This window comes from Meleagris gallopavo, chromosome 3 (genome assembly GCF_000146605.3).
Source record: "Meleagris gallopavo isolate NT-WF06-2002-E0010 breed Aviagen turkey brand Nicholas breeding stock chromosome 3, Turkey_5.1, whole genome shotgun sequence".
Lineage (NCBI taxonomy): Eukaryota > Metazoa > Chordata > Aves > Galliformes > Phasianidae > Meleagris > Meleagris gallopavo.
Genome location: NC_015013.2, coordinates 14,741,711 through 14,756,692, shown reverse-complemented (window position 1 = coordinate 14,756,692; position 14,982 = coordinate 14,741,711).

Below are 14,982 nucleotides of genomic sequence, written 5' to 3'. Positions count from 1 at the left end.
GTTGTTCATTGTAAGATGGCCAAGGACAGCTCCCCAGTCTGGGATGACTTAAATTGTCCTCCCAGTGAGACACTTTGCAAACTACAGAGGATGAGTAGAGCGCAGTGAATTCTTCTGATGCTTCTCCTGCCTATTCATGCAACAAAACTGAAATCATCAGAGATATGTTAATTGCAGGAGCCTCAAAGCAAAACTAGATAATACTTCCCAAGGGAGGAGGGCTCACCACATTTCCTGCTGTCACCAAACGATGAGTAACATTTACTGCATGGGAGCTGAGATATGATACAATAAATTACACTTGCTATTTGCATATTCACACAAGCACATGAAAATAAAAGGCAATGGACTACAGGTAAATTTAAGCTGGGAGTGACATTCACTGGTCATTAAGGAAGGTATTAAAATACGGGTTTTTTCTGCTTTTTGGATGTTCTCTTTTCCTTATGATTTCTTCAGTATTGTAAACCTGCTTGGTATTTGTGAATAGGAAAGTATTCGCTGGTAAGGGCACTTGGGAAACATGCTTCTTGTTAGAGCACTGGTATAGCAGTTCAGGTGAAGAGCCAATTCCACGTGGTAGCTATGAAGAAAGTTGTGTTTGTGTGTTACAGTTAGTTTCATTATGGAAGGCAAGATGATAAATGGAACAAGCCATGAAGTCCAGCTGGCTGCTCAGAAAGGTGGGAAGGCAGGCAGGAAAGAAGGAAGGCAGGCAAGCAGAAAGGCAGTGATGAAAGCAGAATGGCAGGCAGGCAAAATAGAAAGGAAGCAGGCAGGTGGAAAGGAAGATGGCAAGAAAAGAAAAGAAAGGAAGAAGTAAAAATCTTACATTTCCTTTGCCATATCAAGGCAGTTTAAACACTATTATTATAACAAAAATACAGCTCCCAGCTCCCAGGGTCACGACTCCTAATGGCCGTGAACTGACATGTCAGTTCAGTGAAGTGGTGTTCAGGAAATCAATTAAACCTACAGGTAGGTTATGTTAAGTTCTGAATAATTTGAGGCATGAAATAACATGAATAAGCACTCCTACTCCTAAGAAGTGGTCCTTGTGCTACTGAGCAAGGTTTTGATGTCTGTACCAGAGCTGCTTGCAACTGTGGGAGTTTAAGAGCATGAAGGACATTTCATCTAGTGCAGTCTGGCACCTTTTGTCGAAACAGAACTCAGACACTCATGTGTCGGGAAAAACATGTGTTTTAGTGTTAATGGAGCCAAAGTGAAAGTCTGAACATTGTGTAGGACGAGAGATGGGCTTCAAAAAAAATCTAAGGAAGGGAAGTCAGCCCCTAAATGGGGTCTAGGAGAGATGTAGCCAGGCTCCACCCCTTCTGGTCACATAGGTGAATTGCCTTCACTTGTGCTCCCAGGGCTGACCCGGTCCTTTCCCCAGGTGATCAATCAGTGGTCCAGGCCGTGACTCAACAGTTCCCATACAGTGCCATACAGTGTAAATGGTCTCACATCCCTTCTTGTGCTACTAAAGAGAGACCACTGCATCCACGCAGCCATGCCTTGGAGATAGCAACTGGAGAACTGTATGCAGAAGACTTCAGAATAAGACCTCCAGAGAGGCAATCAGACTATGATCAGATAGCATAAAAAGATGCTGTATCCCTGCTAGATACTTCTGACCTGTGGTTGGCATCCAAATCCCCATTGCATTACAGTTGGATGTGTGCCCTCCTCTCAGAGGGAGCCTGTTGCAATTGTAGCAGGGAGGGCAAGGAACACAATGTGCACAGTGCCTCGGTCACCACAGGTCACACTCCTGCATTATTAGCAGAAGCCAAGGAAGAAGGCAGATTTGTCATAACATGACAGGGTGTGACATGGGACAGCTGAGATACGGGAACGTATTTGCTGTCCCTAGCAGCCTGTTGTTTTAGAGAGCTGCCTGCACTCCCTCTTGGGTAATCATACTCATGACAAGAACTGCAGAAAAAAAAAGGCTTTGGAGATAAAGTTAAAATAATTCTGAGCTATGAGCCTTATTGCTTTTTTTTTTTTTTTGTGGAGGAGGCAGGCAAGATTAGGGACTGTATCTTTCTGCAATGAAGCAATTTATGAATATTATTTGTTAGACATAAATATGGTATAGAACTAAACAAACTGCATTTTATACAGGTTGCTCTGAAAGTAATACCTCCTATTTATTTCCATGGAAACTACAACAAATACAAAGAGCACAATAATATTATTTGATAGAGAAAATTTTCAGCTACAAAACACTATTTTTCAACACAGTCACTAACAACCACTAGTTACACACTTTTTTTTGCCAGAGATGTACAAGAGCTCTTCAATTCATGGTGTGACAGCTGTGCAGGGCTGTGAAGAATGTGGCTTGTCTTTGACTTTGCTGTCAGCACTGCTGAAATGGACCGTCCACTGCCTCACTATGCTCACATCCACTGTTTGGTCTCCATAAATGTTCAGCAAGTGTCAATGAATGTCACTGAGCTCCATTTTTTCTACATAGAGGAATTCAGTGACATACCTTTGCTTTATGTGCACTTCCACATCAGACACCATTTGATCAGACTGCCCCTCTACTGCCATCTGTTGCACAGCAACAACATGTAATGAAGTACTGCTTGGAAGGATCAACCTCTACTGCCATACCACCTACATCCACCAACATAATAAAATAAGAGACATGCACTTCCAGAGCAGCTCTCATACTCTGCTGCCTTTTGTATACATATGTTTGCTGTTTCTACTGCCTATTTTTATCGGTTGTCTTCTACCTCACTGCTATTATCCATATACCCTTGCCATTTTGGTGGTGAGTCTACAACAACACTACTTCTGTACATGTGCTATATAGCTACTTTAAGAATGTGTAGGCAGTCTGGTGAATCTGAGCAATTTCAGAGCTATTGCACACATAAAGATCAATTCTGCACTGCTGGAGCAATGCAGCCCTCCTCAGCCCCCCACTGTGCTACTGTTTCTCGAGCTACATGCACACTGTCAGGAAAATATGAACATATATACCATGAAAGCAAAACTGAAGGAGCTGCAGGACCAGTGCTGTCTGAACAAATTTAAGAGACCTCAAGTTTCAAATGAAATGGAGTGACACAGTCTTGTAAAGACTACCATCAGGGAGAAAGAGAAATATATTAGGATGCTTGTAGGTCATTGTTAATTAAAAAAGCATCTGATTATCATTAACATAAATTGTCACTGAAGGAAATGGGCCCTTCATTGCAGGAGACAAACTGGCTGAGTTAGCTTAAATTGTCTGAAGTACATGCACCATGTGATGGAACCAGCGAAGAAACTGAAGACAAATTATAACTCTGCATGTAGATAACTAATTCAGAAAACAGTTAAGCTGATGTTGAACCTCAGTGTTTTGTTCAACTGCAATAGTGCCAGCACAAGCAATGGTTGAGTTAAAGCAGCAAATTTCTTATAGCTGAAGACAACATTCCTACATTTGCAAAAGCTAAGAGAATCAAAAATAGCAATGCAAAAAGTCATAAACTCTTGATATTTATAGGTATATCTCAAAAAAAGAAAGCCCTAGCACATAGATTAATTTGTATCTCTCCACTTGCCAGACAGGTCTGTGCCAAACCCTGTTATATTTTGATTTAGTAATTCTTTCCTACAGATAATTCCACCTAGTTAGAATTTGACTCGAGGTATTTGGTCCTCGAGAAGGACTCTGCTTTACTCTCGTATTGCCAGTGGCTATACCAAGAATAGCCCTGTGACTGACACAGCTTCCAAAGCACTTGGAACTCCACACTCTGAAGGAAAATTATCAAATGGAGCAAGGAAAGCTTTAAAGGCTACACAAATCTTTTCTTTAATTTCAGTGATACACAATGTATGGTATAACTGGAGAAAATCTATCTCAGTATGAATCTAAAGCACACATTCCCTCTTTCTGCATCTATACAGAGGTTAGCAGCTGGAGTTTTGGGGTCATTTTACTAAGTCACGCCATTAAGTAACAGTTGCATTCTTGAGCTTGAGTCTTCATGTAGTCTCTTCGTTTCATCTAGCATGAGCACTGCTGCAGAATTGAGCAACTAGTACACTGGTGATGTGTGCAAATCAGTGTAGTCCTCCTCACTTTGTTGGAGCTAATGTGATTTACATGAATCATGCATTTGTCCCATCTCATGTAAATGTGGTTCTCAGGTTACCATATTCCTTTTCTAAATTCATGTTTTTAGACCTGTAAGTTCTATCACATCATTAAACCTTAAATAAACATTTGCATTGTGATAAATTAATAGCTGGTAGAGTTTAGTAAAGGGTAACCTCTTCTACCGGTACTTTGAAATAGATGTTTTTCATTTAGAAGTTGATGGGCGTTTTTTAATCTTTTGTCTTTTAATTTTCTTTCTTAATTTTTTTTTCATTTTCAAACAAGCACAAACATTACCTTCAAATGTGCTCCGCTGTTTTGGACGGGAGACTACTTCAGCATTTCTGAAACTACCTGAAATTTTCCAGACCTATCTCCTCTTTATCGTTGCTAAAAATGTCTGCTGAATTTGAAAGTAGTTTGAGATCTCTGAAAATTCTTTTTTATGATTTTTCAGCTAAGCTCTGACTACGATAAACACTAGGATGCTACCTGAAAATGTTCCTTTTTCTCCTCTTTGGTTTACCTCTAGCAGCCACCCTCCCTTCACCAGAAGGTTTCTGGTGCTTTCTCTTTTTTCATCAGCTCTTGCACCCTAAGGTGTTATCAAAGCTGAAACTGCCATTACAAATGTGGTTTGTTCACCTTAAAACTCTAACTTGAAGCCCTTGTATGGAGGAAATGTGTATGTGATTCTTCCTCTCTACTCTGCTCTCTTGAGACCCCACATGGAGTACTGCATCCAGTTCTGGGGCCCCCACCACAAGAAGGACATGAAGCTGTTGGAGAGGGTCCAGAGAAGGGTCACAAAGATGATCAGAGGTCTTCTGGAGCACCTTTCCTACAAGGACAGGCTGAGAGAGCTGGGGCTTCAGCCCAGAGAAGAGAAGGCTCCAGAGAGACCTAATAGCAGCCTTCCAGTACCTGAAGGAGATCTACAGGAAAGCTGGGGAGGAATGTTTAATAAGGGCAAGTAGCAGCAAGTGCAAACAGTTTTAAACTGCAAGAGAATAGATTCAGTTATCAGGAAGAAATTCTTTACTGTGAGGGTGGTGAGACACTGGAGCAGGCTTCCCAGAGAGGTTGCAGCTGCCCCCTCCCTGGGAGCACTCAAGGATGGGGCTTTGAGCAACCTGGTCTTGTGGGACATGTCCCTGCCTATAGCAGAGGACTGGAACTAGATGACCTTAAAGGTTCCTTCCAACCCAAATCATTCTATGATTGATTCTATGATTTCCATAGCAGACCCTAGCTAGAGTTACAACATAAGGATATATCATCTCTGACAGGACAGGTCCTGGTCTTTGGGAGGTCCTAAGCAATCAAAAAAAAAAAAAATGCACCTGGGAGGCAGGTTTGTTGACTGGTGGTTACTATTTTGAATATATTGGACGTTAAGTTGGTGCCTCTCATATTGACAGAATTGCTTGATAGGAAAAGAGGCATGGGGCACTCTTTCAAAAAAGATTTTGACTAGTTAATGTCTATGTAGATGGTCATCATGGCTTGTCTTTAAACTATTGCTTGCTCTTCAAACTATTCTCACACCCATCCAAAAGCTCAGACTCTCCCAATGGGATCCTAAAATCACAAAGCAGTCTCTATCCCCAGTTTAAAGGAGGGTATCTTTTACTTTTCATTCCCAAAGGCCTCAATGCATGAGTTAAATAGGAAAGCCTATTTTGGTTTTGCTGCAGATATTCAATGATACTGTACTATGAATGTATAAAGAAGGCTCAGTTGTGTATAAACTCTTTGGGGAAAATGTTTGTTGACATTAACAGGATTTTTTGCTTGAGTAAGGTCCACAGGATTTGGTCTGATAGGTGTCTTGAGGTTTTCTGCCACAATTGTGCTGTGATGACAACTGCAGTGACAGTAGTAGTGAATCAGAGATTTTTAGCCTGTAAACCCAGCTCACACATGGGCATACTGGAAAGACCACCTCCTACTCTGGACAGGTACATTTACATATGCAAAACAAAGCTTCAGTTGTCTTAAAAATGTAAATTAGCCTCCAGTGCGTCTGCTTGTGAACACATGCCCCAGAATTAGCTAACATGCCCTGAACACAGATTTTTACTATATTCACAGAAACTCATATCTTCAAAGGAAAATAAAGAAGAGATTTCTTGTTGACTTTGCTCTTATTCTATCTATTCTAGGAAAACCGAAGACATATTTCATTTATGAAAAGCTACTTCAACTAGCTCAGCAATCAAGTTAGAGGCACCTCAGTAGTAACATACCGCCTTTGTCATTTTTCATACACTTCTGTATTTTATGTACTGCACTGATATGGAGCTTTTCTTGAAGAGTTTTCTTTTGAATCACTAAATAGTTGAACAGACTGTCACTAGAAAACGCTTTGGAACTTTTATGAGCGTACTTTTATTGTAAATATTCATTTACAGAGGAGCTATTTCAGTACCAGAGCTTAAGAAACAGTGCCATGAAAATTCTTAGCTAGAATAGTCTATAATTTGTTGGGTTTATTTAGTAAAACTCTCAGTCACAGATGGCAAATTTTAGTCAGAATTAATAAACATATAAGCATTTTGATTTGCGGTATTATTTCATCTTATTTCCCTCTTCTGTGTATTCATAAAATCTTTGAAAACCTTAAGCTTTATCACTGTCTCTTAGAAAAAGCATAATCATGGTATGAAATTAGTTTTCTCTCACTCTGTCTGTTGGGATCTCAGTGCACTTCTAGCTAATATGCAAATAACTGTTTTCCTGCATAACTTGTCCCCCTCCTTGAAGACAGGAATAGTGTGGCAGAAGATGATAAAAGTTTAGTGGCTAAATAAGTTGCCCCTGAGCTGCACACAGAGCACTGGTATGTCTTCAGGCTCCACTTATGCCAGCTAAAACTGTGCTCTTGCATGGCATGCTTCAGGCCATTACCTGAATTTTCCTTCAAGGTCACACATGAGTGTTTCTGGGGGTGTGAAAGGGATGAACCCCAAAGTGACTGTTAATGTGAACGTGGTCAACACTCTGAGAGAGATTTAAGCCACAGAGAGAAGCCAGGTCTCCCTTTCATTAATTCAAGTGATGTCTCAACCACTTCTGGAGGAGTCCAGAACAGTGCCCAAGAAATAAGCCATGGCAGGGGTCCTGTTGTCACCTCCTTTGATTTGGCTGGTGTCCCAGCCAAGATTCGGTTGGTATCTGGTGCCTCAACCACTCCTGGAACTAGAGCAAACTACAACTATCAATAAGGGATAGGGGAGGCTGTCCCTTCCCTTTTTGTTTTGCTACTGTAAATAGAGGCTAGGAGGGGATGGCCCTTCCCTTTTTTGCTTTGACACTATAAATGGGGGCTACTGGGAGGATGGCCCAGGCCTCTTCTTAATCTCCTATTAATGTTGATTCTTTTTCCCTCTTATATATGGACTATGAGTGTTGTTTCCCCTTAATATAACAGAGGATTTGTCAATGTGGTAACCCCTTCCCCCCTTCACAGGTGGGACATGAAAAGGTACACTGGGAGGAAAGAGCCCATCTGCCTCACTGTACAGAGGGGCAAGCACAAGGCCCCAGGCAATAACTATAAGCCACTGGTTTCCTTTGCTAAGAGTTTCCTCTTTTCATTAGGCTAGAGAAGGTGACTGAATTTATTAACCTAAACTGGGCTGGAACTGATGAGATTTACAGTGATATATAGAAGAAACGCCGAGTCGGAGGAAAAAGATGAAAAATTGAAATGATAAAGTTGTATTGGTAGCTTGTTGAGGTAATTGAAATGCCTTGTTATGTTGTGTTGTGATGGGTTCAAATAAAATACAGGTGCAATTTATCTAGATCATGCCTGTAGCACACTACAAAATAGATTCCTCTCTTCTACTGTTAAGGACAGGTTCAATTTTTGTCTGTCAGTGTGGATTGTGAAGGGATGAGAATAAAACTTCTCCTTATTGATGTGCTTGACAGTCCAGCATTGTTTGTGCTATGCTACTTGCAGCAGGTTGGTGAGCATTATTGAAGGCACCAGGGGGATTTTTGCAGACAAGCACAGTGCTCCCAGTTTGTGCCTTGTTGACGTCCTACGCTCTGGTTCCTGCTTGGAGAAAGGTCTCCAGTTGTGGTGCTGTGTCATCCTCAAAGCCACCACCTAGTCCCCAGGGGCACTCAGGAACGTCCATGCACCTCACTGAGGTGTATCCACACTGTGGCACTGTTCTGGGAAGGCAGCTCTGTTCAGAATGTTCCTGGATGCTTTGGCTTTGGCTGTCAGCAGAACCAGTCCTGAAGCAGCGCACGTGTAAAATGAGGAAGGAATAGAATTAATAAGATCCCTCTAAACTGCAAGGAAAGAATAATTTAATAGAGGTTATTGTGTAGATTTCAAGAGGGAAAAGGTGCTATGTATCTCCAAAAAATGACGTGGATTCCTGAAGCTATAACTCAAGCCAAGCACATATTGAAAATCCTAAGTCTTCAGGACAAGAGTCTGAGCATCCTGGTCTGGCTAATCGTATATTTATTTCCTATTTAGTCCTTAAGTCCACTGTAGAGGTAAGATGCAGGAGTGACAGCATGTACCTATTGCAAGTCCAAAGCAATGTAACTGCTTTCTGGCATACTACTTCTACCACAGCTTAATACCCTGTGGCTGAATACTGTTTTCCATAAGCTTCAACACTGGTAGACTGCAATTTGATTACTTCATGTGGTCAGGAGAAGATTTTGTTTAAGCGTATTCCCAATACAGCAGTGAAAACATGTCAGAAGCTATTAATATTGCAGAGGAGTAACCAGGTTCCCAGATAGGTATTTTATAATTACATAAGTAGCAGCATTGTAACAGTCAGAGTGATCTAAGGCTATATAACAGAGGGTAAGTTTGGGAGGAGAAGTAATGCTTGCAATGAAACAAGCTTGTACCTAGGGAAAGAAAAAAAAGAGCAGACCAGCTTTTGCTCTGGGAAGGGTTTGTGTGCTTGATCCATCCTTCCATTCTAATCAGTTGGTCTAATAGGAAATGTTATCTGTGTCTACAAACCTTGCCTTGCAAATATATGTGATTTGAATCAATAAATAGATCTTCATTGCACAATTAATAAGCATATGATAATTTAATGCCAATGAGTTTGTCAGTAGTGACATGTAGGCTGCACACAAAATCTCTTCAAATACAAACCAAATTACATGTATTTTGGAAAAAAAAAAATACTGTTTCAAAAAAAAATTATTACTGTGAATGAAACCTGTAATGTGCTTGTACAATGTAATTCAACTTTCTCTGTAGTATCTGTCTCCATAATGCCCTTCATTCTTTGCTTTGTGTTAAGGATATGTATTGACTTTGTAAAACCACTGTAGCAAGCTGTAAATGATGTATTCAAAGAAAAATCACTGCCCAGTTCCCATAGAGAGAACATGAACAGTGCTGGGCAATCAGAGTTATGCTGCATTTTGTATTGTGACATCCAGTGCAATCAGGACAATCAGCCCAAACACAGACATCACTGACTTCTGACAATAGAAGTCTGTTCCTTTTAATATTCATACCGAGAAATTTGAAGCGTTTTTCCTTCTTCACCTTACTCCCTTCCCATTAATGCCTGTCATCATCAATGGGGAGAAGACAATCCTTCATTACCTACACTTCCTTCCAGTACTTGAAAGGAGCATATAAACAGGAGGAGGAACGGCTGTTTACGAGGGCAGATAATGATAGGACAAGGGGGAGTGGTTTTAAACTGAGACAGGGGAGGTTTAGGTTAGATATTAGGAGGAAGTTTTTCACACAGAAGGTGGTGAAGCACTGGAACAGGTTGCCCAAGGAGGTTGTGGATGCCCCATCCCTGGAGACATTCAAGGCCAGGCTGGATGTGGCTCTGGGCAGCCTGGTCTGGTGGTTGGTGACCCTGCACACAGCAGAGGGTTGAAATGGTCATTGTGGTCCTTTTCAACCCAGGCCATTCTATGATTCTATGATGATGATACACTTCTCTTGCTGCAAGAATGTAACTACCAATATGACAACTGCTTGCGTACCAGCCAGCATATTCCCTCCAATTTGTCCACAGTCCATACACAACACCTGGTAGCAGATACACCACAGCAAACATTTTTTTCCTTGCAACTAACCAGTGCAGCTACAGATATTCACAAGTGTTTTTTCTAAACGACTGGAAGAGCAGAAAAGCTGCTCATCAGAAAAGCTTTTAAAAGTAAATATTATAGTAATAACACAGCTCTGTATATTTTGGATTTAAAATTCCATATTCTGGATAATAAAGAGTAAGTGGTACTGTGAGGGAGAGGAAGGGGAGGATGAAGCCAATGTATCATGGCAATTGCTTGGCAGCTTGCCTTGGTGACTTTCAGCTGCATGAGCCTCACGGTCTGTCTGGTGTGAGTAGGACTCTGAACTTTTGTGCTTCTGTCTCAAAATGAAACCAGGTCTCAAACGAAACCAGTAAAGTCCAGACAAGTTTTCAAGTTGGCTCCTGCTCTTGGGATTCCCTGGCACTCTGGAGTTTGAAAGCCTCAGCATGAAGGGAAAGCCAGTGCACATCAGTGGGAGCTAGGGCAGTGTTTTCCTCAGTGGCTCCAGACAAATGGGGGAATCAAACTCTTCTCCTGAAGATGTGGATGGAGTGGAGTGTGGTGTTGGTCTCTTTGTAAAAAGCAGAAATAAAAGTCTGCATTCAATTCAGTGTCTTCCCTAAGGACAGCCATTCAGAAAGAAGATGCTGAATTCTACTGCCTCCCTTCAAAGAGACAATAGACTAAGCAGGACTGAAATGATGAACTGAAAATTAGATTTAACAAGAGGTGTAAGAGGCAAGCAAAGGCTTAATTTTTAAGAGCAGAAGATAGCCCAAAACACAGCTGTGCTGCCAAATGGCCAGGTTTGGATATGTGTTTGACTCAGGTTGTCATTAATTAAGGTAGAAGATAAGAAAGCCTTGTGGGATTTGTCCTACTATTTGTGAAGACAACCCGCTGCATTAAGTGACTGACTAACGCCAATTAAGGGAAGAAGCAGAGCAAAGACACAGTTCTGAGGGAAGAGGAGGCCTTTACAGCTCTGTTTGACAGTGTTAAGCTCAGAGAGCCCCCTATAAGGGGTGAAAACTTAGGCCCTAGCACTCAGCTGTGTCTGGGGTCTAATCACCAATTACCTTGAGGAAAGGGAGAGTGGAGGTAATACAAAGGCCTCAGCAGTCAGTATTGTAGAGCTTGCATCCATATGTGCCTTCTTTGCTTCAGCCATGTCAGGGTCATGCTGAGCTCTCTGCTGGATTTTGTGTGCACGTGAACTCTTTGAGAGGCTGAGGAGCTCGGGAGTTCTACCATTGCAGCACATGACATCTGGCACTTTCTTGGTGAGTAGAGTTGGTATTCTCATCTGTGGACATGACAGCTTGAGAGCCGTTCCTGTTACTGATATAGTGACATTTTACAAAGTTGGTATGCTTTTATGACTGTGCACATTGCTTTCACCATTCCTGCTGTTATGGATGTGTTGTCTCTGTACATCACTTTTTCAGTGGTGTGCAGTGTTGTTTTATTACTTGGTGCCTTCTTGCTTTTGGGGGATGGCCTCATTTTTCCACTTGTCATTTAAAATCCTTCTTTTTTAATATTAACTTTTTGCCTTCCTCAAAACTTGTTGCATCTGAAAAGACATGATTCAATGCACTAGTTAAAAAAAAAAAAACAAACCAACAATACAATTTCATTCAAGATTAACCTCAAAGGACTATTTGAGAAAATCAGCTACATCTTGTTGAGTCCTGCAACCCTTCTTGGCGCAAATATCTGGTGCTAGTAGTGCTGAAGACTGAGCAGTTCCCATTAGTGATACCAGCTGTACTGTGGTACCACAACACAGCCCACATCCGCAAAACTTTTGTCTGAAGAATCATGAACAGAGTGGGATAAAGTGAGGCAGGGATGTAAGTTATGCAGCAACACAAAAGCTGTTGTATGACATGAAATGACAACACCAAAGCTGAAAATAGCTGTTTTTTCAGCTTTCTCCTCTATCGTTTCTTCAGCTCTGTCATTTAGGTAACTTGTAACTCATTCTTCATCTCGGTCCTGCAAGATAGACAACTATATGAACCCATAAGCAATATCCATATGTAATGCTGCTGCTTTCAAGTTTTCCTTGTAGGGGAACAGTGTAAATAGCTTGCAGCATACAAAATTCTCTTGTTCAAACAGTGATAGCAAAATGTTCCTTTCATCTCTCCGAAAGCCTCTAAATTTTAAAACTGCTCAGCATGCTGCATTCTTTAGTATTTTTTACTCTGTTTTGCATGGCTTTAGCATTATGTATAATATGGTGGCACGGAGAACATCCAGTGTTGGAGACAAAAGATTTAGTTCTTTCATGTAAGGATATTTAACCACAGTTGTGCTCAGTATAATAACCTATATTCAAGAACTGATTTTTGTGATTCATTTAAGGTTAATGAGAGCTAGAGTCAGGTTTATTTTATTTAAAATTGAAATTGTATGTTTTGTTTTTGAGGAAGGAGGTGACGTAGATTCTTACCCAGCTGTTCTGTACACGATGTGTACATTCTGCATGAAGATGTTTGAAAACTTGCTTACTTTCTCTGTGAAAAGCCTAGTGGTTGATATCACACAGATGACGTTGAGACAGGTGAGATGATGGGCGTATTTCTGCCACATATGCTCTCAATTCTGATTTCATAGGCACGTGAGAGTACTCTGCAGTTCGCATGACTCAGCCCCATGCTAGGGGGGAGCATGAGACAACCACTGACAGTGTAAGTTCCTCCTCTGTTTTACTGTACATCTCACAACAGCTCCAGAAAAGACAGTCACTGTCACTGAGATGTGTCCCTATGAATGAAGACAACACACAGGGGAGAAATTAGAGTACCCAGCCACACCTGCTCTGGTAAAACACAGTGTTTGGATAATCTGTTCTGCTGTATATGTGAAACCAAGGGGCTCATGTGTTAAATGGGCGTTGTTTTCTTCAGTGCTCACGCTGTATATTCAAAAATTCTTGTGGGTTTTCTCTGTCATGTATACAAGGGCTGGATTACATACTATGTATTAACCCTAAATTATAACCTGAAACAATAGGCAGTATCTGTATTTATTTTTGTGATGCTGTGACATATACTGTAATCAAAGAGCCTTCACTGCAGCTTCCATTCCATTAAAGATGTCATATGTATTTTATTCTATTTTTTTTTCCTTACTGCTGCAGTCCAACCTGAGGGAAAAAGAGCAAACTTACAGACTACGCTCAAACCGAGATGCAAACTTCTCAGAGAAGTGGCATCTGTTTTGCCTTTTAAATTAAAGTCAGACATGAGAGCAGGCTGCCCAGGGAGGTGGTGGAGTCACCATCCCTGGAGGTGTTCAAGAGATGTGTGGATGTGGCACTGAGGGACATGGGCAGCGGGGGTGATTTGGTGGTTGGACTGAATGATCTTAGAGGTCTCTTCCAACCTCACTGACGCTATGATTTTATAATATACACAATACACTGTATTGAAGTACAGAAATAGAGAGGTTTGTATATGCTGCAAGAAGATACGTGTTGTGAATCAAATTCTAGCCTGGATGTAAACACTCATTCAATATCAGCTGGATTCCAGCAACAGGTCGTTGCTCCTGGGATCGGAGTTCCCATTGTGATGGTGTGCTGATAACTTTTTGAAATGATGTAACACACATCCCATCTTGCTGTCAGGGAGAAGTAGCACTGAAGGCACATTTGGCCTTCTCATTACTAGAAATATCCTGAGCCTCTGGTGCTGACCAGTGGAACTGACATGAGAGCCTGTTCTGCCCCCTAGGCTCTTACGCTGAGTCCAGAGAAGAGCACATGACAAAGGAAGCTGGGATACCATCTTATGTCTTCCCAACAAATCAAAGCACTCATTTGTCATTTGCTGTAATTCACCGTTTGGGGCACCATGCCAGGCTCCAAGCTCCCAATAACTTCTCTCAAGAGATTTGTGTGCCCTTTTTCTTTCATAACCCTGAAATGACCAAGTTGTGGTCAATATGAAAAATGTGGAGCCAGAAAACTAGCCAGCATGACCTTAGTTCTGTAAATAACTATTAGAGCAAGTCTGGATGGAGGAAAAAAAACCCCAAAATCTTGATTGTATCATCTGAATCTTCATCTCCAGATCTGACTACCGAGGGACTGGCACTGTTCCAAAGAATCGATAATGAGATTTAGAGCCTCCCACCACTCAACTCGGGCTCAGCCACAGGCTGTCGGGACTCTGGTCTTCTCTGGGCTCAGTGGGGCTGCCCGAGAGCTTCCAGCTTTACCTGGGCTCTGAAGTATGCTCTGTGCTGGCAGGGGCCAGAAATACGGCCCGGGTATCCAAGTGGATGAGATTCCATTCCCACGTCACTGAGGCTGGCACGAGTTTACTCCCTTCCCCTTCCGCCTGCAGGAAGGTGAGGGTGGCCAGGTGTCTATAAGGCAGGTTGATGGCAGAGGGGATGCTCCGTGCCCTGTCCTGCTGCCCTGCACTGTGCTGCTCTCCAGGCAGCGTATCTCAGCCAGCCCGGCTGCTTTTATGGATGCCGAGATGATCTTTAAAAGTGGATGTAAAACCCTTTTATTATTTGGTTGCTTTTCCGAAGTATTACACAAACCCTCCAGGAAACTGTACTATTTACCCTCATAAAAGTAGCTCTGACATTAGTCTGGGGATGTTTATTAACTAAAACTGAGCCTTCTAAGGAAAAACAGCTTTCATCTCTCTCTCTTTTTGTTAAATAAAGCAAAGCTTCACCCTCCCCCCCCCCCACCACACACACTCACTATTACTTTTGCTCTCCCTCAGCATCCCGTTCCCTCGCAGCCGTCCCAGAGGTGCGGACACCCACGC